The sequence below is a fragment of the Aegilops tauschii genome, chromosome 5 (genome assembly GCF_002575655.3).
Source record: "Aegilops tauschii subsp. strangulata cultivar AL8/78 chromosome 5, Aet v6.0, whole genome shotgun sequence".
NCBI lineage: Eukaryota > Viridiplantae > Streptophyta > Magnoliopsida > Poales > Poaceae > Aegilops > Aegilops tauschii.
In genome coordinates this window covers 243,941,081-243,967,313 of record NC_053039.3, presented here as the reverse complement: position 1 = coordinate 243,967,313, position 26,233 = coordinate 243,941,081, and positions in this window count along the sequence as shown.

The following is a 26,233-nucleotide window of genomic DNA, read 5'->3' as shown; positions in this document are numbered from 1 at the left end:
AGGGGGGTGCTCCGGTGGCTTGGAGAAGGGGGCGGGCGAGCGGGGCGGCTCCCGTGTCCATGGCGGACACGGCGGCACGGCGGCCGTGCAGGGAGAGGAGAGGGCGAGGCGGGCCGTCGGCTGGGCCTTTGGCCCAGTCGGCGCGCGGGCGTTTTTTTTTAAATAAGATCCGCGGAAAATAATTCGTAGAAAAATAAATAAAAATCAAAAAAATATGAAATAAATTTTCCCCGTCTAGTTAGAAAATCTAGAATAGGGTGAACATTTTTATAATTCAAAATAAATATTTGGAAACATGCATTATTTTTATTGCAATAAAAATTGCAAATAAAATCCAAATAAATTCCAAATAATGATTTTAACATTTTTCCTCCAGTATTTCAATTGTTTTGGAGAAGTCATATTTTCTCCTCTCGTTTATTTAAAATGAAATATTTTTTCCGGAGAGAAAAATAATTAAACCCACAATCCTCGTTTGAAAATCAAATTTGAAAATTCGAGAAAATCCCCAACTCTCTCCGAGGGTCCTTGAGTTGCTTAGGATTTATCGAGGATTTGTCAAAATGCAACAAAACATGATATGCAATGATGATCTATGTATAACATTCCAAAATGAAAATTTGGGATGTTACAGAATCTGTTCAGTATCCTTTGTCTCGAATGCAACGGAAAAAATGTATGTTTGTGAACCAATTAATGGCTGAAGGAATGATGGAAATGGTGGAGGAATCAGAGGTGCAGAGTCGTGCGACACAACAACTAATCAATGTTTTCAGAGATAATGTAGCAAAGTAGCAAGAACTTGCCCACATGCTTATGGGCATCATCCGTGCAGAGGTTGCAGATTGTGACGTTGTAGATCTTTAGGTTCTGTTCATTTATTTGCACTGGCATCAATCTTTGATTGCCCAGTGGATGTAATTTCCTGTAATATATGCTGGATGTGCAACGTTTTTCCCTGTATGCCGTACCTTTGCTTGATCGGTTTTGGTCCTGTGCATAATTGCTCGTCATAATGGCCTCAAATTATCTAATTTGGCCTAAAGACATGTACGAACTTTAGTGGGCCATTAAGTTAATGGGCCGTTACCAGGCCGAAAGTTAATGGTCAGCCCTCTTGACTCCCGGGTCGTTAACAGGCTGACATCAAAGCGGGCAATAGGTGGGCCCAATTGATTTCATGGGCCGTTAACAAGCCGTTACTAAGTTCGGGCTACATATGGCCCAACTATACTGTGGGCCTTTAGCAGGCCGAAAGAGACAGCGGGCTTGTACTGGACCATGTAGAGCATGGGCCGCTAAGAGGCCGAAAGTCAGGTCGTATTGTAAATGGCCCAACTGTGTTGTGGGCCTTTAGCAGGCCGAAAGAGAAACTGGGCTGGTATTGGACCATGAAGGGCATGGGCCGTTAAAAGTCCAAAACTCAGGTCCGACTACAAATGGCCCAACTCATTTATGGTCCGTTAACAGGCTGAAAGGCACATAGGGCCGGGAATTGGCCCAACACTTAAATGGGTCGCTAAAAGGCCAAAACTCAGGTCTGACTACAAATGGCCCAACAGATATATGGGTCGTCACCAGGCTGAAAGACTCACCGGGCCAGAAATTGGCCCAACACTTAAATGGGTCGCTAAAAGGCCGAAACTCAGGTCCGGCTACAAATGGCCCAACTGCTTTATGGGCCGTCAACAGGCTGAAAGACACACCGGGCCGGAAATTAGCCTAATATTTAAATGGGTCGCTAAAAGGCCGAAAGATGTACACCGTGAAAATTGGCCCATCCACTGAATGGGCCGTTAACAGGCCGAAATCTCACCGGGTCGATATTGAGCCCAAATATATAGCGGGCTATTAACGGGCTTGAACTGACGATGGGCTGCAATGGTGTCAAATCTTTAACGGGCCATTAACGGGCCGAATTGGCACATCTCGTATGGGCCGTGGGCTTAAATGGACCTGACACAAGTAGGCCTTATATGGGCTGGCCTGCTATTTTTTATTGGGCCGGCCTTTTTCACCGGAATGGGTCACTGTTAGGCCGTGTCACGTGTCGACCTATCATAGGCGCCTCCTGTCCAATGAGTGGATGACATCTGTCCCAATGGTGAGGCAACACGTGTTTCCTCCGGCCAATGATGATTTTACACGTGGAAAATCCCCATTGGTCCGGGCTGTTAACGGGTTATCGGATCCAAAACCGGACCCGATAGCTTAACAGCGTTCCGTTACGGTGGATGCCACGTGTCGATCACCCTTGACGAAAGCACTTCTGTGACGCGCGATTTATTGTCATGGAAGTGGACACTTCCATGATGATAATTTTGGTAATGTCATGGAACACTTCTATGACAGCACAGGTATGACTATCTTGATTCTGTCATAAATTTGTCATGGATGTACATGCATGATAGAAAACGTGACCTACTGTGACAAACACGTATCATCATGGAAGTGTCTTTTTTTGTAGTGTGAGAAGGGCTTGGAGAAGCCGCTGACCACCGACGAGGACGGCCCCGCCCGGCTGCTTTCCTACTTGGTCGAGGCACTTGAGGAAGTCGTGAGTGGCATCGGCCCCATGGCAGAGGAAGAGGATTGCGTCCTTTCTTCAGCTGCGCTGACGCGTGTCTTCAGCCACCTCCATCTTTGTGATCCTATCGCCCGCCTTACGAGCTGCTGGAGCCTGTGGATGACGAGCACTGCGCAGCCACTACCGCTGCCGTGAAGGGTCAGGTGGAGGCCCTGCTGAAGAAGTTCCGCGCCTTCGACCGGCGGCGCTACTAATCCTGCAGCCCCGGCTGGTGGTACAGGTGAAGGCGACGCCACCAAGGAAGGAGCGCCTCTTGCGGGCGCCGGCGTTGTCCAGGGATGACTTGCTTGCGGCTCCTTTCCTGTTTAAACTCCTGCGACATGTACCGTGCCTCGTGGAGGTGTTTAAACTTGCGTTTGATACTCGGAGAACAATATGTCTTGTAATATTTGCTTTGAGATTTTGCGATTTCCTTCCCATTTGCTTTGCGTTCTACGTCGGCAGAGCCCGACCCCGCGCATACCTCAGCCGCCGTTGGGTCGTCCGGATCACCAGGATGAGACCAAGGAGTGAGGGGCTACATGGCCAGTTAGGCTCCCGAGTCGCGATGCTCAGGAGTCCCCCTTGACGCGCAAACAACTTATAGAAAGGAGATGGAAGGGTAGGTCTAGTGTTCTACGTCGGCAAGGCCCGACCCCGAGCATACCTCAACCGCCGTTGGGTAGTCCGGATCACCAGGACGAGACCAAGGAGTGAGGGGCTACGTGGCCAGTTAGGCTCCTAAGTCGCGATGATCAGGAGTCCCCCTTGACGCTCAAACGACCTTCATACCTTTGTCCTCGCCGAGGCTCGGCTCGGGAGGGGCGCGCAACGACCAGGTCCGGGGGACCTGGCTGGGTGGCGTACTCTTGGGCGTGACCCAAGCGCAGCCCCCGTGCCCAGTCCCCCCCCCACGCGACTCTCCCGAGGGGAGGTGCTGCGATGAGGCCAGACACTGAGCTCAAGGGATCCCTGAGGTTGATACAACCGCGAGGCCACCCTCAGTTGTTTATCACCAGCGCGGAGCATAGCGCTTCCACACTTGCATGGGCATAGCCGCTCCTCGGCAGTGTCGACGGCCAGCGCGGAGCATGGTGCTTCCACTGGTACGTGGGAGGGGACTCCTTACCGCGAAGAGCCCCCGGGGCGTGTACAGTCCCTACTGATACGTCTCCAGCGTATCTATAATTTATGAAGTATCCATGCTATTATATTATCCATCTTGAATGTTTTATGGGCTTTACTATGCATTTTTATATTACTTTTGGGACTAACCTATTGACCCAGAGCCCAGCGCCATTTCCTGTTTTTCCCTTGTTTCAGTATTTCGAAGAAAAGGAATATCAAACGGAGTTGAAACGGAATGAAACCTTCTGGAGAAGTATTTTTGGAAGGAAAGCAACCCGGGAGACTTGGAGTGCACGTCAGGAAAGCAACGAGGGAGGCACGAGGCAGGGGGCCTCCACCCTCATGGGCCCCTCGTGGCTCCCCTGACGTATTTCTTCCGCCTATATATATCCATATACCCTAAAACGATCAGGGAACAAAATAGATCGGGAGTTCCACTGCCGCAAGCCTCTGTAGCCACCAAAAACCAATCGGGACCCTGTTCTGGCACCCTGTCGGAGGGGGGAAACCCTCACCAGTGGCCATCTTCATCATCCCGGCGCTCTCCATGACGAGGAGGGAGTAGTTCACCCTCGGGGCTGAGGGTATGTACCAGTAGCTATGTGTTTGATCTCTCTCTCTCTCGTGTTCTTGAGGTGGTACGATCTTGATGTATCGCGAGCTTTGCTATTATAGTTGGATCTTATGATGTTTCTCCCCCTCTACTCTCTTGTAATGGATTGAGTTTTCCCTTTGAAGTAATCTTATCAGATTGAGTCTTTAATGATTTGAGAACACTTGATGTATGTCTTTCGTGGGATAACCGTGGTGACAACGGGTTATTCTATTGATTCACTTGATGTATGTTTTGGTGATCAACTTGTGGGTTCCGCCCATGAACCTATGCATAGGGGTTGGCACACGTTTTCGTCTTGACTCTCCGGTAGAAACTTTGGGGCACTCTTTGAGGTTCTATGTGTTGGTTGAATAGATGAATCTGAGATTGTGTGATGCATATCGTATAATCATACCCACGGATACTTGAGGTGACATTGGAGTATCTAGGTGACATTAGGGTTTTGGTTGATTTGTGTCTTAAGGTGTTATTCTAGTACGAACTCTAGGGCTGTTTGTGACACTTATAGGAATAGCCCAACGGATTGATTGGAAAGAATAACTTTGAGGTGGTTTCGTACCCTACCATAATCTCTTCGTTTGTTCTCCGCTATTAGTGACTTTGGAGTGACTCTTTGTTGCATGTTGAGGGATAGTTATATGATCCAATTATGTTATTATTGTTGAGAGAACTTGCACTAGTGAAAGTATGAACCCTAGGCCTTGTTTCCTAGCATTGTAATACCGTTTACGCTCACTTTTACCACTTGTTACCTTGCTGTTTTTATATTTTCAGTTTACAAAAACCTATATCTACCATCCATATTGCACTTGTATCACCATCTCTTCGCCGAACTAGTGCACCTATACAATTTACCATTGTATTGGGTGTGTTGGGGACACAAGAGACTCTTTGTTATTTGGTTGCAGGGTTGTTTGAGAGAGACTATATTCATCCTACGCCTCCCACGGATTGATAAACCTTAGGTCATCCACTTGAGGGAAATTTGCTACTGTCCTACAAACCTCTGCACTTGGAGGCCCAACAACGTCTACAAGAAGAAGGTTGCGTAGTAGACATCACCTATCTCAAGGCGGGTTGCGCCTGGTCTTGATTCTTGATGGTTGTGGTGGTCCTGCGAGATGGTTAGACAACCTGTGCCAAACGAATCTCCTAAGGTTATCACGTGAGAAGGTCAAGCACCAACGACCCCAGGAGGTGACGTGAACGGGGCCGGCCCGCCAGACAGAGTTCAGCCATTGGATTTATCGACGCTGCAGGGACGGGCCCGAGCACAGACGCCGTGCCTAGCCTTCTCATGCGAAGGGCCCTGAAGAAAGACGCTCGGTGTGCGGCTCCCATGGTGGGCGGCAATCAAGTAGGCGATAACCATAGATAGGTTATGCATGGAAGGCAAGCTAGTTTAGGCAAATTCAAGAACGATACATGCCACTGGGCTGGACCCGAGCGGCTTGGGGATGATGCAGCCCGAGGGGCGCCCCCAACAGAGTAAGCTAAAGATGTAAAGGGATACATGCCACAGGGACGGACCCACGCGGCCTGGGAATGATGCAGCCCGAGGGGCGCTCCCAGCTAAATAAACTTGGAAAATGTCACCTGGTTCTGTTGTTGAAGGAATGTTGGGGCAGCTGAAGACGCGTGACGAAGGGGTTGGTCCTCACGAGCCACCGGGGCCCTGAGCCTCAGGAGGCTCTGGGGGTCCGGGCGGTTCCTTGAAGACCGTCTTCATCTCCGCCAGGACTGCGTGGTGCCTGGCCTCCTGAGCCACCAGGATGCTCTGCAGATTGCGCTGGAAGGCGGACGTCACACTCGGCAGGTCGAAGGGCATGCGAACGTAGCTGTGAGGCGGGCCCTCGCAGCGTCCCACGCGCGAAGGCCAGAAAAGCTCCTGAGATGCGGCCCTGTTGAGCCCTGGGATGTCGATGCAGAGGCGCAGCCCGCCATCCTCGCCTGGATGGGGAGCCGCGCCAGGTGAGCGAAGGTCGCCGCGCATGGCTCTTGCATCCTGCAGTTCCTGAGTGGTCTTGGCAATGAACTTCTGAGCGCCGGGCGCTCCTCGTCCGGTGTCCTCCTCAGGGAAACGTGTTGCGAAGCATGCCTCCATGTGGTGCCCGAGTGCCTCCCTCGTGACGTTGGCAAGGTCGGAGGCCCTCCAGAAGAGAGCCCCCGATCCCTGCCCGAGGAGGGCGCCGGGCGTGCCTTCCTATGCGATGGAGGGAGGCGCCCCAGGCGCGGACGCCGATCCTGGCGTGGCTCCACTTGCGGCGCCGCTCTCCTGAGGCCCTGAGCGGAGTAGCTGCTTCTTCTTCTTGGGGACAACCTCAGGAGGGTACTGTGCTGCATTGCTGTCGGGGTCTTCGATTGACACTGCTTGGAAGGCGTGCTCGAGGGAGCACACCGCATCTCTTTCTTCGCAGGGGACTGTGATGTTCCCGCCGCTTCCTGGCATCTTGAGGACGTTGTAGCCGTGGTGTGTCACTGCCATGAACTTGGCTAGGGCCGGATACCTGAGGATGGCGTTGTATGGCAGACGGATGTGGGCGATGTCGAAGTCGATGAGCTCGGTGCGGTAGTTGTCGCGCTGTCCGAAGGTGACAGGGAGGCGGACCTGCCCTATCGGCGTGGTGGAACCGTCGGTCACTCCTGAGAAGGGCTTGGTAGGCTGAAGCTGATCGTAGGGCACTTGAAGGCTGTCGAACATCTCGACGGACAGGACGTTAAGCCTTGTGCCGCCAACGATGAGGGTCTTGGTGACTTGTACGTTGTTGATGACGGGTGAGCAAAGCATCAGGAGAGCGCCAGCGATGGCCGTGCACTTGAGCTGATCTGCCGAACTGAAGGTGATGGCGCACTTGGACCACCTAAGCGGGCGTGTGGCCTCGAGCCTGGGGAGGACTGCGTTCACCTCACGGGCAAACTGCTTGAAGATTCGCTGAGAGGCTGGGGCTTGAGCTCCGCCCAGGATGCAGGCGATAGCCCGCGGCTCCTGGAAGCCCCCAGCCCCCTCGTCCTGATGGTGGTCGTTGTTCCTTCTTGGTGGTGGCGGCAGCGGAGGAAGACCAGCGTTGCCCTGGGGGCGATCCTCGCGAGGCTGATGCCTCCAGGCGCCCTCGCGAGGCTGGTCTTGCCAGCGGTCCTCACGAGGCCGGTCACGCCACTCCTGGCGAGGGCCACGGTCGTCCCAGCGTCCTCCGCCACGTCCTCCTCCTCGGCCGTAGCCCTGGTCGTTGCGCTTGGGGCGTCGACCGAGGCGTCCATCTCGAATGGCCCTGAGCTCTTGACGGTCGTTGGTGTTGTGGCTGTGAACACTGTGGAAGGCGCAGAACGGCTGGCTGCTCTTGGATGACTCGGGCTGGTCCCGACCGCGCTTCGTGTTCGGCTCCGCCACGAGTACGGCCACTCCCTTGCGCTTCATGTCCTTGGCCTTGGCTTTCTTCTCCTCCAGTTCGGTAGCTGGGAGCTTGAGGAGGGAAAGGCGCCCTTCCTCAGCCCTTGCACACTTGGTCGCCAGGTTGAACAACTCCAAGGACGTGCATAGCTCCTCGTGGATGGCGAGATCCTCCTTCATCTTGACGTCACGGACGTCATCGGAAAACGCGCAGATGATGGCCTCATCCGTCACCTTGGGGATCTTGAGGCGAACGTTGTTGAAGCATTGGATGTACTTCTGGAGGGTCTCTCCTGGCTGCTGCTTGACCCGGCGCAGGTCACCCGCGGCCGGAGGGCGGTCGCGAGTGCCCTGGAAGTTGGCGACGAAGCGGTCGCGCATCTCGTTCCAGGAGGAGATGGAGCCTGGAGGCAGGTTTAGGAGCCATGAACGAGCGCCATCCTTGAGGACCATGGGGAACCACTTCGCCATGACTTTTCCGTCATTGTTGGCCGCCTCGATGCTTAGCTCCTAGAACTGCAGGAACTCTGCGGGGTCGGGGGTGCCGTCGTAGCGAGGAGGCAGGTCTGGCTTGAACTTGCCCGGCCATGCAACGCTATGCAGCTCAGGAGTGAAGGCGCGGCAGCCTGCGGTGGCCGCCGGGACCCTTTGCTAATGTGGAGCCTGCCCTTGATGCCCGCGCACCGCCACCGCAGGCGGCGCACGGTTCTTGTCGTAGTGGTGCTGTTAGCGCGGGAGCATTTTCTTGCGGACGAGGAACTTCTTGGTAGCTTCCTTCTTCGCGCACGGGCGCCCGACGCGATGGGTCACGCCGGGGGGCCGCACGCCTTGGCGCCAGGGCGCCGTCTTGGTGCGGAGGTGGTGGTGGTGGCGCTCCATGAGCCACATCGCCCGCAGCTGGCGGAGCGCGAGCCAGCGAGAGGGATGGCGCGGGGGAGGCCCCTGCGGCGCGGACGAGCTCGGCGATGCGGTCCAGCCAGTCCTCGTAGAGGTCATCGACGGGGCGGTAGCGCAGGAGTTCGCGTGCCATGAGCAGCGCGGCCTGCGCGTCCATGGGAGCGCAACGAGCGTGAGATGACGAGCCGGCCGGGGTCAGCGATGGAGTGGCGGTGCGGCCGTCCTGCCGCACGCAGGGGTGCAGCGAAAACGCTTGCTGCTCGTTTCCCGCCGGGCCGGTGGCGGTGTTGGCGGCAGGCGACGGAGAATGATGGGGTGGCCCGCCGACAGGAGCCGTCTGGGCAATGCAGGCGGCGAGGGCGGCCCGGCGCTCAGCGAGCGTCCGCCATGGATGCGACAAAGCGACGGGACGCGGATCGATGGAAGCAAAGCTTCGGCGCACCCCTACCTGGCGCGCCAAATGTCGGATTTCGGGTTCCGGCAAAACCCTTGAGGTTCGAACACTGGGGTGTGCACGAAGGTTTCGCCCTACCTAATCACGCCCTCGGCCTCACCGCGATCTCAAAGCCTAGCTTGACGAACCCGCAACACAAGGGACACGAGATTTATACTGGTTCGGGCCACCATTGTGGTGTAATACCCTACTCCAGTGTAGTGTGGTGGATTGCCTCTTGGGCTGAGGATGAACAGTACAAGGGGATGAACAGCCTCCTGAGGAGAGGTGTTCTTGTGCTTGGTGTGTTTGTGTGGGTGAGGGTGATCTCAATCATTCGTCCCCTCCTACTGTGGTGGCTAGTCCTATTTATAGAGTCCCTGGTCCTCTCCCCAAATATTGAGCAGGAAGGGAGCCAACAACGGCCAATTTGAAGGGGGACAACTAGTACAAGCTATCCTGACTAAAGGTGGTCTTCGCCTGCCAAAGGCTCTGGTGGTGACGCCGTCTTGGGCTCCACGGTGACCTTCGTCCTGCCGTCCTGCTGGTCTTGGTCTCGTTGCACCGATATGGAAACCTTTGCTTGATTCCTCGGTACTCCTCGCCTGTGCTTGCCTCCTTAGCACCAAAGAGGAAAAGAGTACACTGCACGCGCTGGCGCCCGCCTGGCCTTGGTCGTCATGGCTTACGTCATTGGAACCTCGCGAGGCTCGCCTTGCCTTGATCTCTCCGCCCCTCGCGAGCCAGCCTGGTGAGGCCACTCCCGAGGAGGTCTTGTGTCGTCCGCCTCGCGAGGCTTGGCCCCTCGCGAGGGTTTTGGGCTTGGGCCGCGAGTGGAGCCACGCCGTGGGCCGCAGGCAGGCAAGTCTGGGGACCCCCGTTCCCAGAACGCCGACATACATTTTCTTGTGGTTTGATTTAATCTCACCATGCTTCTTTGCATCCTGTGATCTTGCAATTCTTATGAACCAAACATCCAGATTGGCAGAAATCCTATGTTTTTAAATTCTCTGTTGTGCACATGCATTCCTATCCTATTACTATGTATTTCCTATCCCCGTGTTGTCAAAATCCTCCAATTCAAATGAGCCCTTACAGAATTACTTCTCTTACAAATAGTTGTTAAAGAAAACCTTGTGAGGTTTGTCCCGCTCCTGTTGCCCCGTCGTCCACCCCAGCTCAGCTGCTCCAACGACAGAAGGGTCCAGCACAACAGGGATCCGGCCTCCAGACTATCTTTCGCTGCCTCAGATCTTCTTCCCCGCCGCCGGCAGTGATACGTCCATTTTGCATCATGCTTTTATATAGATATTTATTGCATTATGGGCTGTTATTACACATTATGTCACAATACTTATGCCTTTTATCTCTTATTTTACAAGGTTTACATGAAGAGGGAGAATGCCGGCAGCTGGAATCCTGGCTGAAAAAGGAGCAAATATTAGAGACCTATTATGCACAACTCCAAAAGTCCTGAAACTCCACGAAAGTCAGTTTTGGAATATATTAAAAATATTGGGCGAAGAAAACACCAGAGGGGGGCCACCCACTGTCCACGAGGGAGGTGGGCGCGCCCCCTGCCTTGTGGGCCGCCTGGAAGCCCCCCGATGCCCATCTTCTGGTATAAGATGTCTTTTGCCCTGGAAAAAAATCATAAGGAAGCTTTCGGGATGAAGCGCCGCCGTCTCGAGGCGGAACCTTGGCAGAACCAATCTAGGGCTCCGGCGAAGCTGTTCTACCGGGGAAACATCCCTCTGCGAGGGGGAAATCATCACCATCGTCATCACCATCGATCCTCTCATCGGGAGGGGGTCAATCTCCATCAACATCTTCACCAGCATCATCTCCTCTCAAACCCTAGTTCATCTCTTGTATCCTATCTTTGTCTCAAAACCTCATATTGGTACCTGTGGGTTACTAGTAGTGTTGATTACTCCTTGTAGTTGATGCTAGTTGGTTTATTTGGTGGAAGATTATATGTTCAGATCCTTTATGCACATTAATACCCCTCTGATTATGAACATGAATATGATTTGTGAGTAGTTACATTTGTTCCTGAGGACATGGGGGAAGTCTTGTTATAAGTAGTCATGTGAATTTGGCATTCGTTCGATATTTTGATGAGATGTATGTTGTCTTTCCTCTAGTGGTGTTATGTGAACGCCGACTACATGACACTTCACCATTGTTTGGGCCTAGGGGAAGGCATTGGGAAGTAATAAGTAGATGATGGGTTGCTAGAGTGACAAAAGCTTAAACCCTAGTTTATGCGTTGCTTCGTAAGGGGCTCTTTTGGATCCATATGTTTCATGCTATGGTTAGGTTTACCTTAATTCTTCTTTCGTAGTTGTGGATGCTTGCGAGGGGGATTAATCATAAGTGGGATGCTTGTCCAAGGAAGGGTAGTACCCAAGCACCGGTCCACCCACATATCAAATTATCAAAGTAACGAACGCGAATCATATGAGTATGATGAAAACTAGCATGACGATAATTCCCATGTGTCCTCGGGAGCGCTTTCCTTTATATAAGAGTTTGTCCAGGCTTGTCCTTTGCTACAAAAAGGATTGGGCCACCTTGCTGCACCTTGTTTACTTTTGTTACTTGTTACCCGTTATGAATTACCTTATCACAAAACTATCTGTTACCGATAATTTCAGTGCTTGCAGAGAATACCTTACTGAAAACTGCTTGTCATTTCCTTCTGCTCCTCGTTGGGTTTGACACTCTTACTTATCGAAAGGACTATGATAGATCCCCTATACTTGTGGGTCATCAAGACTCTTTTCTGGCGCTGTTTCCGGGGAGTGAAGCGCCTTTGGTAGGTGGAATTTGGTAAGGAAAAATTTATATAGTGTGCTGAAATTTATTGTCACTTGTTACTATGGAAAATAATCCTTTGAGGGGCTTGTTCGGGGTATCTTCACCCCGACCAGTAGAGCAAAAAGTTTCTCCTCAACCTACTGAACCTACTGAAATTTTTTACTTTGAAATTCCTTCGGGTATGATAGAGAAACTGCTAGCTAATCCTTTTACAGGAGATGGAACATTACATCCCGATATGCACCTAATCTATGTGGATGAAGTTTGTGGATTATTTAAGCTTGCAGGTATGCCCGAGGATGTTATCAAGAAGAAGGTCTTCCCTTTATCTTTGAACAAAAAGGCATTGACATGGTTTACGCTATGTGATGATATTGGATCATGGAACTACAACCGATTGAAATTGGAATTTCATCAGAAGTTTTATCCTATGCATCTGGTTCATCGTGATCGTAATTATATATATAATTTTTGGCCTCGCGAAGGAGAAAGCATCGCTCAAGCTTGGGGGAGGCTTAAGTCAATGTTATATTCATGCCCCAACCATGAGCTCTCAAGAGAAATTATTATTCAAAATTTTTATGCTCGGCTTTCTCTCAGTAATCGCTCCATTCTCGATACTTCTTGTACTGGTTCTTTTATGATGAAGGCTATTGAATTCAGATGGGATTTATTGGAAAGAATTAAACGCAACTCTGAAGATTGGGAACTCGACGAAGGTAAGGAGTTAGGTATAACACCTAAGTTTGATTGTGTTAAATCTTTTATGGGTACCGATGCTTTTCATGAATTTAGCACTAAATATGGACTTGACTCTGAGATAGTAGCTTCTTTCTGTGAATCATTTGCTACTCATGTTGATCTCCCTAAGGAGAAGTGGTTTAAATATCATCCTCCCATTGAAGTAAAAGTAGTTGAAACTATTAAAGTTGAAGAAAAGACTGTCACTTATAATGTTAATCCTATTGTTCCTACTGCTTATATTGAGAAACCACCTTTCCCTTTTAGAATAAAGGATCATGCTAAAGCTTCAACTGTGGTTCGTAAGTGTAATGCTAGAACACCTACACCCTCTGAGCAAATTAAAGTTGAACCTAGTATTGCTATGGTTAAGGATCTCTTGGTCGATAATATTGATGGGCATGTTATTTACTTCTGTGATGAAGCTGCTAGAATAGCTAGACCCGATACTAAAAATAAACATAGACCTGTTGTTGGCATGCCTGTTCTTTCTGTTAAAATAGGAGATCACTGTTATCATGGCTTATGTGATATGGGTGCTAGTGTCAGTGCAATACCTTATACTTTATATAAAGAAATTATGCATGATATTGCACCTGCTGAGATAGAAGATATTGATGTTACTATTAAGCTTGCCAATAGAGACACTATTTCACCAGTTGGGATTGTTAGAGATGTTGAAGTCTTGTGTGGGAAAATTAAATATCCTACTGATTTTCTTGTTCTTGCTTCCCCACAAGATGACTTTTGTCCCATTATATTTGGTAGACCCTTCTTGAATACTGTTAATGCCAAGATAGACTGCGAAAAGGATATTATTACTGACAACCCCATGATAAAGAATTGCCTAGTAAAGATGAAATTATTGGTCTTGCTTCTATTGTCGTGCCTCCTAATGATCCTTTAGAACAATATTTGGTAGACCATGAAAATGATATGTTTATGAATGAAAGAAGGGAAATAGATGAAGTATTCTTTAAATAGGGACCTATTTTGAAACACAACTTGCCTGTTGAAATTCTAGGGGATCCTCCTCCACCCAAGGGTGATCCCGTGTTTGAGCTTAAACCATTACCTGATACTCTTAAATATGCTTATCTTGATGAAAAGAAGATATATCCTGTTATTATTAGTGCTAACCTTTCAGAGCAGGAAGAAGAGAAATTATTGAAAACTCTGAAGAAGCACCATGCTGCTATTGGATATACTCTTGATGATCTTAAGGGCATTAGTCCCACTCTATGCCAGCACAAAATAAAATTGGAGAAAGACGCTAAACCGGTTGTTGATCACCAACGACGGTTAAATCCAAAGATGAAAGAAGTGGTAAGAAATGAAATACTAAAGCTTCTGGAGGTAGGTATAATTTATCCTGTTGTTGATAGTCAGTGGGTAAGTCATGTCCATTGTGTCCCTAAGAAGGGAGGTATTACTGTTGTTCCTAATGATAAAGACGAATTGATCCCACAAAGAATTGTTACAAGTTATAGAATGGTAATTGATTTCCGCAAATTAAATAAAGCTACTAGAAAGGATCATTACCATTTACCTTTTATTGATCAAATGCTAGAAATATTATCCAAACATACACATTTTTGCTTTCTAGACGATTATTCTGGTTTCTCTCAAATACCTTTGTCGAAAGAGGATCAGGAAAAGACCACTTTTACTTGCCCTTTTGGTACCTTTGCTTATAGACGTATGCCTTTTGGTTTATGTAATGCACCTGCTACCTTTCAAAGATGTATGACTGCTATATTCTCCGACTTTTGTGAAAAGATTGTTGAGGTTTTCATGGATGATTCCTCCATGTATGGAACTTCTTTTGATGATTGCTTAAGCAACCTTGATCGATTTTTGCAGAGATGTGAAGAAACTAATCTTGTCTTGAATTGGCAGAAGTTCCACTTTATGGTTAATGAAGGTATTGTCTTGGGGCATAAAATTTCTGAAAGAGGTATTGAAGTTGATAAAGCTAAAGTTGATGCTATTGAAAAGATGCCATGTCCTAAGGACATTAAAGGTATAAGAAGTTTCCTTGGTCATGCCGGTTTTTATAGGAGGTTCATTAAAGACTTCTCAAAAATTTCTAGGCCTCTGACTAATCTCTTACAAAAAGATGTTCCTTTTGTCTTTGATGATGATTGTGTAGAAGCATTTGAAATACTTAAGAAAGCCTTGATTTCTGAACCTATTGTTCAGCCACCTGATTGGAATTTACCCTTTGAAATTATGTGTGATGCTAGTGATTATGATGCAGGTGCTGTTCTAGGACAAAGAGTTGATAAGAAATTAAATGTTATCCAATATGCTAGTAAAACTCTAGACAGTGCCCAGAGAAATTATGCTACTACTGAAAAAGAATTGTTAGCAGTTGTATTTGCTTCTGATAAGTTCAGACCTTATATTGTTGATTCTAAAGTAACTGTTCACACTGATCATGCTGCTATTAAATACCTTATGGAAAATAAAGATTCTAAACCTAGACTTATTAGATGGGTTCTCTTGCTACAAGAATTTGATTTGCATATTATTGATAGGAAGGGAGCTAGGAACCCCGTTCCAGACAACTTGTCTAGGTTAGAAAATGTTCTTTGATGACCCACTCCCTATTGATGATAGTTTTCCTGATGAAAAATTAGCTGTCATAAATGCTTCTCGTACTGCTCCATGGTATGCTGATTATGCTAATTACATTGTTGCTAAATTTATACCACCTAGTTTCACATACCAGCAAAAGAAAAAGTTTTTCTATGATTTGAGACATTCTTCTGGGATGACCCACACCTTTATAAAGAAGGAGTAGATGGTATTATTAGACGTTGTGTACCTGAGCATGAACAGGAATAGATCCTACGCAAGTGTCACTCCGAGGCTTATGGAGGACACCACGCTGGAGATAGAACTGCACATAAGGTATTACAATCCGGTTTTTATTGGCCTACTCTTTTCAAAGATGCCCGTAAGTTTGTCGTGTCTTGTGATGAATGTCAAAGAATTGGTAATATTAGTAGACGTCAAGAAATGCCTATGAACTATTCACTCGTTATTGAACCATTTGATGTTTGGGGCTTTGATTATATGGGACCGTTTCCTTCCTCTAATGGGTATACACCTATTTTAGTTGCTGTTGATTACGTTACTAAGTGGGTAGAAGCTATTCCAACTAGTAGTGTTGATCATTACACCTCTATTAAGATGCTTAAAGAAGTTATTTTTCCGAGGTTTGGAGTCCCTAGATACTTAATGACTGATGGTGGTTCACATTTTATTCATTGTTATTTTCGTAAAATGCTTGCTAAGTATGATGTTAATCATAGAATTGCATCTCCATACCACCCACAGTCTAGTGGTCAAGTAGAACTGAGTAATAGAGAGATTAAATTAATTTTGCAAAAGACTGTTAATAGATCTAGAAAGAATTGGTCCAAGAAACTTGATGATGCATTATGGGCCTATAGAACTGCATATAAAAATCCTATGGGTATGTCTCTGTATAAAATGGTTTATGGAAAAGCATGCCACTTACCTCTCGAACTATAACATAAGGCATATTGGGCCATTAAAGAGCTCAATTATGATTTCAAACTTGCCGGTGAGAAGTGACTATTTGACATTAGCTCACTTGATGAGTGGAGAACCCAGGCCTATGAGAATGCCAAACTGTTTAAAGAAAAAGTTAAAAGATGGCATGACAAAAGGATACAAAAGCATGAGTTTAATGTAGGTGATTATGTTCTGTTATACAACTCTCATTTAAGATTTTTTGCAGGAAAACTCCTCTCTAAATGGGAAGGTCCTTACGTTATCGAGGAGGTCTATCGTTCCAATGCCATAAAAATCAACAACTTCGAAGGCACAAATTCGATGGTGGTGAACGGTCAAAGAATCAAACATTATATCTCAGGTAATCCCATAAATGTTGAAACCATTGTTATTGACACCATAGCCCCAGAGGAGAACATAAGGGACACTTTCCAGAACGTTTCAGACTCCGAAAAGGAATAGGTATGTGGTACGGTAAGTAAACCGACTCCAAAACAGTTCTAATAGCAGTTTTTCTCCGTTTTGGAATATTTAAAAAAATAGGAAAATAAGAAGTAGTTGGAAAGGGACACGAGGCATCCACGAGGGTGGAGGGTGCGCTCTAACCCCCTGGGCGCGCCCCCTGTCTCGTGGGCACCTCGTGTTCCCTCCGGACTCCGTTTTCTTGCACGATATGTCTTTTGGTCGGTAAAAATTCATTATATAATCTCCCGAAGGTTTTGACCACCGTACCACGACAAAATCCTCTGTTTTTGTTTTGAGTTGTTTCTGCCGCATGTTAGAGCAATATGTCGTCCCAGGATTTGGAGGGAGAAAGCTATGTGGCTGATTACCTTGCAGACCCTAAGGTCTATGGGGACTTGGAGCATCGTGGTTGGACCACGGAGGAAGAAGAAGACTATGATCCTAGGGGAAAGGAGGAGACGAGCTCAGATGAAGATGAAGTCCCATTACCTCAACCTGGGGACAGGCATGTGGAGTTCAAAAAGTCAAGCCTCCTTGATAGAGCAAAGAAACCTAAGATCGAGTTTATCCCTTTTCGCCTCTTGCAGGAGAACAAACAGGAACTATGCAAAAAGATATTAAGCCTTGAACAGGAGATCGATGACCTAAGGGAGCAAAATTCTATTCTCAAGCGCAAATTAAGGAAGAAGCCTACGTCATCAACTCCATCATCACCACCTTCGAAGAAAGAGACATAAACACGTGGGTATGGGCACTCCCCTTGGCAACTGCCAAGCTTGGGGGAGGTGCCCTGGTATCGTATCACCATCACACTTCTATCTTCACCGTTTTTCTTAGTTCGATCCTTTTGGTTATATCTTGATCTAGTAGAATAAAGTTTAGTATGATCTAGATTTGAGTTTTTGTGTTGATCCTTATCTATGTAATCGAGTCCGTGAGCTATATATAATAAATATTAGTCTTGAGTCGAGGGCTTGGTTATCTTGCTATGATCTTGAGGGAATAAAAGAAAAAAGAAAGAATAAAAAGAAATAAAGAGATCATATTGATCTTATGGAGAGTAATGACTTCACATATAAAGAGTATGATGAATAAAAGTTGTTGAGAGTTGACAAACATAGTTTTGATCATCGTTGCAATTAATAGGAAGTAATAAAGAAAGAGAGGTTTTCACATATAAACATACTATCTTGGACATCTTTTATGATTGTGAGCACTCATTAAAATATGACATGCTAAAAAGTTGATGTTGGACAATGAAGACAACGTAATGGGTTATGTTTTCTTATATCCGAAATAAATTATATTGTCATGGATCATCCAACATGTTGAGCTTGCCTTTCCCCCTCATGCTAGTCAAATTCTTTGGACCAATTAGAGATACTACTTGTGCTTCCAAATATCCTTAAACCCAGTTTTGCCATGAGAGTCCACCATATCTACCTATGGATTGAGTAAGATCCTTCAAGTAAGTTGCCATTGTTGTAAGCAATAAAAATTGCTCTCTAAATATGTATGATCTATTAGTGTGGAGAAAATAAGCTTTATACGAGCTTGTGATATGGAAGAAATAAAAGCGACGGACTGCATAATAAAGGTCCCTATCACAAGTGGCAATATACAGTGACGTTCCTTTGCATGCAGATTTTGTGCATCCAACCATAAAAGCACATGACAACCTCTGCTTCCCTCTACGAAGGGCATATCTTTTATTTTTGTCTTATACCTTGTACAAGAGTCATGGTGATCTTCACCTTTCCTTTTTACACTTTATCCTTTGGCAAGCACTATGTGTTGGAAAGATCCTGATATATATATCCAATTGGATGTGGGTTTTAATAAAGCATTATTGTTCACGTTACCCTTGAGGTAAAAGGTTGGGAGGCAAAACTATAAGCCCCTATCTTTCTATGTGTCTGATTAAAAATTCATACCCATAAGTATTGTGTGAGTGTTAGCAATTGTGAAAGACTAAATGATAGTTGAGTATGTGGACTTGCTGAAAAGCTCTTATATTGACTCTTTCTGATGTTATGATAAATTGCAATTGCTTCAATGACTGAGATTATAGTTTGCTAGTTTTTCAATGAAGTTTCTGATTCATACTTTACATTGTGAATAGATTGTCACTTCAGCATAAGAAATCATATGACAATATATATATGTTGCTATTCTAAGAATGATCATGATGCCCTCATGTCCGTATTTTATTTTATCGACACCTCTATCTCTAAACATGTGGACATATTTTTCGATATCGGCTTCCGCTTGAGGACAAGCGAGGTCTAAGCTTGGGGGAGTTGATACGTACATTTTGCATCATGCTTTTATATCGATATTTATTGCATTATGGGCTGTTATTACACATTATGTCACAATACTTATGCCTTTTCTCTCTTATTTTACAAGGTTTACATGAAGAGGGAGAATGCCGGCAGCTGGAATTCTGGGCTGGAAAAGGAGCAAATATTAGAGACCTATTCTACACAACTCCAGAAGTCCTGAAACTAAACGAAAGTCAGTTTTGGAATATATTAAAAAATATCAGGCAAAAAAAGCACCAGAGGGGGCCACCCACCGTCCACGAGGGTGGAGGGCGCGCCCTACCCCCTGTGCGCGCCCCCTGCTTCATGGGCCACCTGGCAGCCCCCCGATGCCCATCTTCTGATATAAGGTGTCTTCTGCCTTGGAAAAAATAAGAAGGAAGCTTTCAGGACGAAGCGCCGCCGTCTCGAGGCGGAACCTGGCGAAACCAATCTAGGGCTCTGGCGGAGCTGTTCTGCCGGGGAAACATCCCTCCGGGAGGGGGAAATCGTCATCATCGTCATCACCATCGATCCTCTCATCGGGAGGGGGTCAATCTGCATCAACATCTTCACCAGCACCATCTCTTCTCAAACCCTAGTTCATCTCTTGTATTCGATCTTTGTCTCAAAAACTCAGATTGGTACTTGTGGGTTGCTAGTAGTGTTGATTACTCCTTGTAGTTGATGCTAGTTGGTTTATTTGGTGGAAGATTATATGTTTAGATCCTTTATGCATATTAATACCCCTTTGATTATGAACATGAATATGATTTGTGAGTACTTACGTTTGTTCCTCAGGACATGGGGGAAGTCTTGTTATAAGTAGTCATGTGAATTTGGTATTCGTTCGATATTTTGATGAGATGTATGTTGTCTTTTCCTCTAGTGGTATTATGTGAACGTCGACTACATGACACTTCACCATTGTTTTGGGCCTAGGGGAAGGCATTGTGAAGTAATAAGTAGATGATGGGTTGCTAGAGTGACAGAAGCTTAAACCCTAGTTTATGTGTTGCTTCGTAAGGGGCTGATTTGGATCCATATGTTTCATGCTATGGTTAGGTTTACCTTAATTCTTCTTTCGTAGTTGCGGATGCTTGCGAGAGGGGTTAATCATAAGTGGGATGCTTGTCCAAGGAAGGGCAGTACCCAAGCACCGGTCCACCCACATATCAAATTATCAAAGTAACAAACGCGAATGATATGAGCATGATGAAAACTAGCTTGACGATAATTCCCATGTGTCCTCGGGAGAGCTTTCCTTTATATAAGAGTTTGTCCAGGCTTGTCCTTTGCTACAAAAAGGATTGGGCCACCTTGCTGCACCTTGTTTACTTTTGTTACTTGTTACCCGTTATGAATTACCTTATCACAAAACTATCTGTTACCGGTAATTTCAGTGCTTGCAGAGAATACCTTACTGAAAACTGCTTGCCATTTCCTTCTACTCCTCGTTGGGTTCGACACTCTTACTTATCAAAGGGACTACGATAGATCCCCTATACTTGTGGGTCATCAGGCAGCCACGACAACTGCATTACCATCATTAGGGATGGCACCCACAGGGTTTGAGTATGGGTGGAGCCACCCCATACCCTTACTCGTCATCCCAAACCATACCCATCACCCGTACCCATACCCGTTGATGGGTTCAACTTTTTCCCATACCCATCACCCATCAGGGTGTGACGCCCCCGATTTGACCGTACACTAATCATGCACGCAAATGTGTACGACCAAGATCAGGGACTCACGGGAAGATATCACAACACAACTCTAAAACATAAATAAGTCATACAAGCATCATAATACAAGCCAGGGGCCTCGAGGGCTCGAATACAAGTGCTCGATCACAGACGAGTCAGCGGAAGCAACAATATCTGAGTACAGACATAAGTTAAACAAGTTTGCCTTAAGAAGGCTAGCACAAAAGTAGCAACGATCAAAAAGGCAAGGCCTCCTGCCTGGGACCTCCTAACTACTCCTCGAAGCCGAACTCCATGTAGCATCATCCTCGGGATCTCTAGCTCCTGGACTCCAGCATCTGGTTGCGACAATTAGGTATAGAAAGGGGGAAAAGAGGGAGAAAAGCAACCGTGAGTACTCATCCAAAGTACTCGCAAGCAAGGAGCTACACTACATATGCATGGGTATATGTGTAAAGGGGCATATCAGTGGACTGAACTGCAGAATGCCAGAATAAGAGGGGGATAGCTAATCCTGTCGAAGACTGCGCTTCTGGCCATCTCCATCTTGCAGCATGTAGAAGAGAGTAGATTGAAGTCCTCCAAGTAGCATCGCATAGCATAATCCTACCCGGCGATCCCCTCCTCGTCGCCCTGTTAGAGAGCGATCACCGGGTTGTATCTGGCACTTGGAAGGGTGTATTTTATTCAGTATCCAGTTCTAGTTGTCATAAGGTCAAGGTACAACTCCGGGTCGTCCTTTTACCGAGGGACACGGCTATTCGAATAGATAAACTTCCCTGCAGGGGTGCACCACATAACCCAACACGCTCGATCCCATTTGGCCGGACACACTTTTCTGGGTCATGCCCGGCCTCGTAAGATCAACACGTCGCAGCCCCACCTAGGCTCAACAGAGAGGTCAGCACGCCGGTCTAAACCTATGCGCGCAGGGGTCTGGGCCCATCGCCCTATGCACACCTGCACGTTGCGTACGCGGCCGGAAGCAGACCTAGCCCCCTTAATACAAGCGCGAGCTTACGGTCCAATGCGGCGCGCGCCACTCAGTTGCTGACGTCAAAAGAGCTTCGGCTGATACCACGACGTCGGGATACCCATAACTACTCCCACGTAGATGGTTAGTGCGTATAGACCAAATGGCCAGACTCAGATCAAATACCAAGATCTCGTTAAGCGTGTTAAGTAACCGCGAACGCCGACCAGGGCCAGGCCCACCTCTCTCCTAGGTGGTCTCAACCTGCCCTGTCGCTCCGCCACAAAGTAACAGTCGGGGGCCGTCAGGAACCCAGGCCCACCTCTACCGGGGTGGAGCCACCTGTCCTTTCAGCCCCCTCATCAGAATCACTTGCGGGTACTCCTCGAGCCGACCCGACTTTAGCCACCACATGTGTCATGTATATAAAGTATATAGTATAAACCCGTGATCACCTCCCGAAGTGATAACGGCCCAGTAGTATAGCATGGCAGACGGACAAGAGTGTAGGGCCACTGATGAAACACTAGCATCCTATACTAAGCAGTAGGATAGCAGGTAAGGGTAACAACTGTAGCAACAATGACAGGCTATGCATCAGGATAGGATTAACGGAAAGCAGTAACATGCTACACTACTCTAATGCAAGCAGTATAGAGAAGAATAGGCGATATCTGGTGATCAAGGGGGGGGCTTGCCTGGTTGCTCAGACAAGAGAGAGGGGTCGTCAGTGACGTAGTCGACCACAGGGGCATCAACATCGTCACGGGGTCTACCGAAGAGAAGAGGGGGGAGAAACAGTAAATACATAGCAAGCAAGTGCATAACAGGACAACAGGCAGAGCTAGACGTGTTCTAACGCGGTATGAGGTGATACCGGTGAAGGGGGGAGACATCCGGGAAGGTATCCCCGGTGTTTCACGTTTTCGGACAGATGAACCGGAGGTGAAATGTTGCAGGTTCACTATGCTAGGGACGCGTGGCGGACGAACGGACTGTGTATTCGGATTCGGCTCGTCGTTCTGAGCAACTTTCATGTAGAAAGTATTTTCATTTGAGCTACGGTTTAAAAGATATGATTTTCTAAAGATTTACTAATTTTCTGAATTTTAATTAATTATTTAATTCAACATTATCCAAAACAGTGTTGCGATGACATCAGCATGACAACATGCTGACGTCAGCAGTCATCTGACACGTGGGTCCCACATGTCATAGACTGATTAGGGTAATTAGGGCTAACTAATTAATTAACTATTAATTAAACTAATTAATTAAATTAGATTAATCTAAACGGGGTTAATTAACTTAATTAATTAACTAATTAATTAATTATTTTTATTTTTATTTTTATTTTCTTTATTTATTTATTCATTAATTTTTATTAATTAATTTATTATTTTTATTTTCATTATTATTTTAAATTCTTTTAATTTTTAATTTTTTACTAAACGTTTTAGGGGAGGGGCCTGCCTGTCATTGGCCCCAGGGGGCCTAGAGGGTTCGGCGGGTTCGGGTGCTGGAGCGGGCAACGGGCACCTGGGCGCGCGCTCGTCGGCAGGGAGTACGGCGGGGCGAGGCCACGGGCGCGACGTGCTCGCGCGTGGGCGCGGGCTGGGGAAAGCGAGGGCGCGGCGAGGCGCGGGAGGCGGGCGAGTAGAGCAGCGGCAGTGGGTGCGGGCGAGCAGGGGGCGGACTCGCCCGAACGGGCACAAGGCGATGGCGACGGTGCGGCCGGCAGCGGCGACCAGCACCGCGGCACGGCGGCCGGAGGCGAGCGCCGGAAGGGGGGAAGAGGCATCGCGGGGAGAGGGACGGGGGCCGAGGCGAGCGCGGAGTGGGGAGGGAGCCGCGACCGCACGACAGCAGGGCTACGCGGCCGTGGGCGCGTGTGGAGGCGCGCCGGGCGAGGCGAGGATGCGGTGAGCGCAGTCAGCGCTTGTAGGAGGCGGTGGTCCGAGGCGTGCGCCGGCACGGTGAGCACGTTCGGGGCCCGGTCGGCGAGTGTGCACGGCGACGGAGGGGAAGAGGAGGGAAGGCGGAGGCCGATGGCCTCACCGGCGTTGCAGGGGCACAAGGCGGCGAGGCTTGGTGAGGCGAGTCGGGAAGGAAGACGAGGAAGGCGGCGACGAGGTGGAGGCGGTCCAGCGAGGTCCTCCGGCGGCGGAGTCGTTCCGGGCGACGAGGGCGGAGTCGGGGATGGGCGGCTGCGTCGGGATCGGGCGTGACCCCGATCTAGATCGGGACGAGGGGAAGAGAGACGTGGGGGGAGGAGTGTGGGGTAGTGGGTGCGGGGGTTAGGGTTCGGTGGTGAGGGGGGCAGCCTAAGTAGGCCAAGGGAGTGGGTGGGCCGGCCCATTCGGGCGGCTGAGGCCAGCTGGGCCACTTGGCCCAGCGCGGGGGGGGTGTCTTTTCCTTTTTTTTAATTGTCTTCTGTTGTTTTTTTTTGTTTGTGTTTTCTTTTATTTATTTTCCTTTACTATTTTATTTTATTTCTTTAATAGTTATAGTTTTATAATAAGTTAAAGCCCACACCTAAATCGGAGTTGTAAAATGTTTTTAGTGACTAAATAAACTAGTTTAATATTTGTTTATATTTAATAACACTTATATAATTGTTTTTGCTACTGTTTTATTCATCTCATAGTATTTAAACATTTTATAAAGGTGTGGTTTCTCCACCATAATTATCCGTGCAATATTTGGTTCACTTCGAACATTTTTGTTTCAATGTTTGAAAACTTTTGTTGTTTGCCATATTTTGTATTGATTTTTGAATCGGTTTTGAACTAACGAAGGATTAGAAACAGTAAGGGAGGTGACGTGGCATCATTAGCAGAGTTTTACTGTAGCTTGATTATCCGGGTGTCACACAGGGTAAATGGGTACCCGCGGGTAAATTACCCAGATTTGCAACACATCAATTTAAGCATTACATAGCCATGAACAACAACTAATAATAATAATTTATAAACAACAACACATCATGACAACAACGCATACTCGTTCATGGGCTAGCTATTGTGGTGGAGCGGCCTAACATGAATGCATGATGAGGTCTTTTTAGGGCTGTGGGATTTATGTACATATAATATGTTTAATATTTGAATAAATAATATATAAGGCCTATTTGTCAGAATATACGCGGGTACATGGGTATGGGTTATACAAAACCATACCCGTACCCACTATACCCAATGGGTATGAAATTTTCCTATTTATGTACCCATGGGTATTTTTTGACCCATACCCTTGCCCCAATGGGGTTTTTACCCGCAGGGTACGTGGGTAATGGGTACCCATTGCCATCCCTAACCATCATCAACCGAGCAGATGACCTCGAGGACTACACGGGTCCGCAATAGAGGTCGCACTCTTTCGTGTCTGCTTACGTTATGCATCGCTTAATATTACATGCTACTTTATCGTCCTGTTCACCGATTAGACTCCGAGTCAGCTCCAAACTAATGGTCAAACTTGAGTTTTTAAATGGTTGTGGGGTACATATCGGGGCTGCAATCAATAGTATCTATCTACTATTTGGTTAATCTCTGGTGTCCACTATGAGTTTCATGTTGGGTGGGAAAGAATTAGTAAAGAAGCCATTATCTGTATTTTTAACTCAAGCCATTATCTACCTGCTATCATTGGTTTTGGGTCTATCCATAGGTTGCTACCATCACTCTGGATCTTTGCATGCACTCCTCACATAATCTTACTATGTTTTATTCCTATGCATGTCAGTTATTGTACACAATGGAACTGAACATGTAGAGAAAAAGAGACGAGCCTTGCATGTCAATAAAATTTCATGCAGACCTCGCTCCATGGTAGGCGCAAAGGCAGCCCCCCTCCACCCATTTTGGATTGTAATCAAGAGGAAGATAACTGTTCTGAGGGGGATTCAGAAGGAGAAGAGCACTCCTATTTACCCCCTGAGGTCTTCGCTCTAACTTGGCATGCTGATGTTAGTAATATCATGTATATGGTGCCTTGCATTGCTTACTTTATACATCAAATATGTCATCTGCCTAGTTTCTTCGTCGTATATGTGAATTATGCAACACCATCTTGTTTAGCCAGGCATCATATATGTGAATTTTAGAATGCCATCCTGCTTAGCCAGTCATCTTATATGTGAATTATCAGGCCATCCTTTTTTTATTACGTATTACATTTGTCAACAATGTTAGTACATTCAACTAGTCTTCGTGTGCATCAGCCATTTGACACGGTGATGGAAAATTCTAGAGTGAAAACAAGGTCTTCAGAGCAGACTATGCTATCTGACGAAGCGCATATCTCGCTAGTTACGGATAGCTCCTCAGAGGAGGATTCAGAGACAGATGACCAGTCCTATTTGCCCCCGAGGTGTATGCTCTAACTTGGCAGGGTTATGTTGCTTATATCGTGCGTATGGTGTCTTACATTGCTATGTCATTTGATTAGTTCATACATGCTTTGTGTGAATGCCACCTGTTTAGTGTCTAATTACCATATATGTGAATTATGCAATGCCATCTTGTTGCAGGACATTATATATGTGAATTATGCAATGCTATCTTGTTGCAAGGCATTATATATGTGAATTATGCAATGCCATGCTATTTAGCCAATCATCATGTATGTGAATTATATCATGCTA